Source organism: Odontomachus brunneus, unplaced genomic scaffold (genome assembly GCF_010583005.1).
Source record: "Odontomachus brunneus isolate Ranch 3 - 2012 unplaced genomic scaffold, Obru_v1 Obru_scaffold_058, whole genome shotgun sequence".
Lineage (NCBI taxonomy): Eukaryota > Metazoa > Arthropoda > Insecta > Hymenoptera > Formicidae > Odontomachus > Odontomachus brunneus.
Genome location: NW_022639508.1, coordinates 2038582 through 2044153, shown reverse-complemented (window position 1 = coordinate 2044153; position 5572 = coordinate 2038582).

Sequence of the window (5572 nt, the reverse complement as noted above, 5' to 3'; positions counted from 1 at the left end):
CTCTCTCTCTCTCTCTCTCTCTCTCTCTCTCTCTCTCTCTCTCTCTCTCACTTTTTCGATATAGTATTCTCGGTGTCCCCAATAAATACCGAAGGTATCGCCCTAATCATATACCCCCGAATATTACTATGTTCAACGGTAGCGATAAAGTTTATATATTATCAATAAAATTTCTGGAAGAATGTCAATAATCATACAATAGACGATCAATCGTTCGACGATCCACTGCGTACCCTGGGGGGGCGAAAAATATGAAACTCGGTACTAGGCCAACTATTGGGATACGTCTCCGAGCTAGAGTGTCTCGACCCTGTTCGATTTCTTTTTATTTTTCAGTTTTTCAGTTTTCTTCTCTACGCTTTCTGTCTCACACTCGCGCGTCGGAGGAAAATGCGTAAGTGAGCGCGTGCAGAAAATTCGGCGGAGCCGCGCGAATCGCTTCGAAGAAGATAGAACTGAATGGAGGTGTTCTTTTCTTTTATTTTCAACATAGACGGCTCAGAACCTTTGTTCCATAATAACACATTGTTTTTACTTCATGCTTTATCTGCCCCGGCGAGGAATTTCTTGAGCACTTCGGCGAGATAAGGATACAGAGGCGCGCTATCTACTTGAAGTTCGATCGATTCCGCCTAGACAGCACCTGTTCGCGATAAAGCGGCAGTGACGAGACACTTTTCGGCTATATGTGTCTATACGTGGATTATAGATACAGAAAAAAGCGTCCGCACTCCGAACATACAGGTGATCGTCGCGTGTTTTTCTGCATTGTTGTCCGCGATAAAGTCGCAATCGGGCTACTTTATTGGCAACTTTAGATTCACGCCGAGATATCCGACGTTGGCAACCGATAAGAACTCGTACGACGAGGCTTCTCATCGAAGAATAAGTCGACTCAGCATTTATTGTAGAATCTCCCGCGGACGGAGGGGCATTCCCGAAATTGTGATTACGCACTTTCCTCCCTCCCTCTTTCACACTGCTCTATCTCTCTCTTTCTCTTTGTATCTCGAAAATTCTTATAGATCCCTCGATACGAAGATACGGGGGTCGAGGAGAAAAAGAAACATCGACTCTCGCTCGGAAACGCGCCTCGACAGAATTTATACAATAAAATTTATATATAGTAGACAATGCACAATAATATTCGAGCAACAGAAGGTCCTCCATAAATTCTTAAATCTGCACGTGTGTTCTCGTCTATAGTAATTAGTAAGTAGGTATCTTATTATTTTTTTTCGCTGTCAGATCTTAACCGATGCCTTATTAGATATATCTTGTGTGAGTGAGTATGTGTGTCTCTGTGTGTTTGTGTGTAAGTGCGTCATGTGCGCGCATGACTGCACATAAGTGTGTCCGTATGTGTGCGAGTACGTGTGCGCGTGTGGATGCGTATATGCATTCGTTAATTGTCGAAAGTTTCGTTCCCGCCATCCTCCTACGCTCCTCTCGCGTCGACGAATTTGAAATCAATGTCAGCGAGTGTGATAAAAGCTGCGTCATGAAGTCGTCGAAAGCTCCTTCGCCGATTTGTCTTCGGTACGGCCGAAGCAAATAAAACTCGACACGGTCAATGAAATCGGTGCGAAAGCGTTGGCTCGTCGGAAATAATCGTGCGCGAAAGTCGAAGCGTAAAATCGCAGCGTAAAGTCGCTTCGGGTGTCATATCGTCCACGTGTGAAACGTCCGCTTCGTTTCTTTCCTCGGATTCGTTAAATTTTGAAGGATCCGTTTATTTACGCTGAGTAACTGCACTGAGAAAAAAATACTTGGGCATTTTTATTTGTGGGATAAATAAAATTTATTTCTTATAAACTTTAAACTTTACATCCCGCAAATAAATTTTCCTCCTGTGTGTCGGAATCCATATCAAAGATACTTGAAAACTTTTTTGTGGGATATAAAGCATGTTCATATGGAAATAAACTTTATATCCCGCAAATAAATTATTTTTTTCTCGGTGTGTCGGAATTCATACTGGGAAAAAAAGCTTGAAAATTTATTTGTGCGATATAAAGTTTATTCACAGAAATGAACCTTATTTCGTAGAAATTAACTTTATTTCTGTGAATAAACTTTATATCTCACAAATAAATTTTCAAATATTTTTCTTCTCAGTGCGTTTGTACGGTTGATTCTTCGGTGTTTGCAGTGATGCGTCCAGCAATCGTAGTTTCTCGAGCCTCCCAATTCATTAATTACACAACGACATCCGGTGACAAGTCCCCGTTAAGATCCCACATCATTCAACGAACTCTCGCGCTTTTGAGCACTTTGTGTTTGTGTGTTTCAGTCTGGTATTAATCCTATTAATTATTGCTATACGACAATTTTGGCATCGCGCTCGTCGTACCCTTCCGACACGTATTTCCAATAAATAAGGACAGGGAAATGGTAGTGTTTTCCTTCGAAGAAAGTCTCTATTGCTTAATGCGGAAGAGCCCCTTCCGCCGCGATAAAACTCGTCGAGGAACTAATATCGCCGACCAGCCTCTCTAAATGTCGCGATTTCACAGTTCATTTCTCGCTGACATTTCTGTCTTTCTGAGGGAATTTCCTGGCGTGGGATGGCAGGTCTTCCCTTCCAAGTTGCATACTTGATTTTTTTTTCACGTAGGGGAGAAGGAAAAAAGAAAGAGCTCTCGTCGTTCACCTGGCCGACTTGCCGCACGTGCTCGCAGTTAAATCTGGCAAGCAATCGATCGACTTTTCAGCACGAAAATATAAGCTGCGAGACAAAACCGATCCTTCATATTCCCGTGAAGTTGCCCCCTTCTTTCTTCTGGAGACGATAGCTCGGCTCTTTTGTGGGAAACTTTGACTCCAAAATTTTGAAACGCGCGAAATACAAGATATAAGCGTGATGGACAATTAATCGAAACTTTTGGAACTTCGTGTAAATTTATGCAAGCTTATTTCGGATTTGCTGTCGGGGGAGACAGTCGGTTAAAGGTCGGTCGCGCTCGTGTCTCGCCACTTAATGCAATTCGCGAAAGGACATCGCCATCTTCGAGACAGGGAGGCAGAATTCCCCGGTGACTCGTAAGAGATCCGTGCGTTTCGAGCACGCATGCAATGCACACACACATACGCGCGTACACACACACATACACACACATACGCACGTGCGACGCGCGAGCGCGAGATGGAAGCAATATTACAGCGTTCGATATAAGGACACTCGTGTACGTCACGAATGAGACTCGCGCTATTCGCGCGGTCCGTCGCGAAAAAGAAAGGACCCAACGTCTTTCGCGCTCCCCTTCACCGACTATGCACACTGTACAACAATACACCGTTCCGTTTCGGGGTATGATTTGTACTCATATAATTACACTCTTCTCGTTGAAAATATATATACTAATAATAAATATAATAATTGACGCGATCTCTCACAAATATATTCGGCTTATAACGCGACCCACGCGTCGCCGCGCTGCAGGGCGGAGGCGATCGTCCTTTCCGAAAGGCATTAACGTGGAGGATCGTTGCGCGATCGAACCGTTCGATGTCGATGCGATCGATCGTTCGCAGATCTTCGGAATGTCCTCTTTCTTTCTTTCTTCCTCCCCCTCCTCGCTTTCGCTCCTCTGTCTCCGTGGATGTTGCGCGCGGCATTCGTGACACGGACGTCGATCTGTAGTCTTGAGACGACAGTTTTGCAATATCATTGCGTAATATTATATTGTTATAATACTGTGATACATTACAGTATCGTGTACTGCGTTCTTATATACACATATATTATAGCATTATAATATTGAAACATTACGCTGCCGTGAGAAACGCGCTTCAGAAACGTGGAACGCGAGCGTCGAGTCGCGAATCGACGCCGTACGACACATGTGGAGTTTGTATATGTGTGTGTCTGTGTGTGTACGCAAATGTGTGGAGTATCGGTAGACTATCAAATCCCATTAATCGGCAAGTGAATTCTCCTCTCGTGATCGTCGGCGCGGAGCGCCGAGCGAGGACGTGAACAACTTGCCGTGCGCACGGACCATTCATTTGTTTCCCTTGACTGTCGTTCAATTGATCGTTGCTTCGATGATTAACGTGTGAACGACACCGGTACGCGATACTTGACGGGCTTAGCATCGAGTATTCGTTTTTGAGCGAAGTATCGCGCGGCTCGTCGATATTCGCGGGCGTATCGATCGGTTGAAAGCGATCCCCATCGGGGGTGTCTATGCACCCTCACAGCAGGATTCGCGCGTTGCTCGCGTTGTCAGGGAAGCGCACTGAAAAAAAATACTTGAACATTTATTTGTGAGATATAAAGTTGATTTTTGTGAAATAAAGTTTATTTCTACGAATTAAACTTTATATCCCGCAAATAAATATTCTAGAATTTTTTCTCAGTGTACCAAGAAAAAATACACCTGCTAAAATTTATTTAACGGGTTATAAAGTTTATTTCTTAAATAAAGTTTATTTCTGTAAAATAAAGCTTACTCCTGTGAATAAACTTTACATCCCGCAAATAAATTTTCAAATCCTTTTTTTCTTAATGTATAAGCACGTAATTGATGATTCCCGACGGATTCGGCGACAAATGTGCGTACGGCGATCGCGTTGCGGAACGTTACAGTGAAATGGAATCGTACAAATTACACGAGAGGATAAAAGAAAGTACTAAAGTCGGAAGATTCCTCGAGGAAAACGCGGAAGCGCGTCGTCCGTGTTTTTAGCCGCGAAGGAGAAGAACTCGCGCGATCCGTCTTTTTTTATTGTCCTACTTTCGGGAAACATGGTCGTCGCAGGATCCATCGGACGTCCTCGTTCACACGCTCCCCCGAAGAGATCGATTCGCGACGTCGAGAGGTGCGACGTCCACGTCTTCTCCCTTTCTCCCTACGAGCACGCGTAGTATACGTGTCCGGCGGAAATAACGCAGCGATGCGAGACGAGAGAAGATATTTCCAGAATGTCCTCAGAATATTCCGATCCTCGGAGAATATTTTCAGAATATTCTCGCTCCCCGTATAACGTATTTTCTCCGCGAACATCCCCGGACTATCCCACGGGATATTTCCCGAGGACGTCTCGAGGACACGCCGGTGTCCTTCGCGAGTGTCTCATCAGCGTGTCCTCGGGATAGATTCCTCGGCGTGTCTTCGGGATACCCGCGGGGCGTCTCGGGATGGCCTCCTTGGGAACACCCTCGACTCGCACCACCGATCGTACTGTGTGTATGTGTGTGTGTGTATGTGTTCACGTGTACGTGTATATATATTTTTTATTTATATATATTTTTGGTAGTAGGTATACGTCTATGTGGATACTTTCTGTCGTCTAATTTACACGTATTAATCCCTCCATACCATTCTTAATTTATCGTAATACCCATTAACAACGCGTTACATGTGTCAGATTATCGTGAAGGTTTCCGGTGCCGATACCGTCGATGCTCCTCGATACCGTTCGCCGTCCCTAATCGATACATTTGAAAGTCAAGTGTGCGCGCCTCTAGTTTTCCGTCTCCTCGTGCCATTCTCGCGCGTATCTCTCTCTCTCTCTCTCTCTCTCTCTCTCTCTCTCTCTCTCTCTCTCTCTCTCTCTCTCTCTCTCT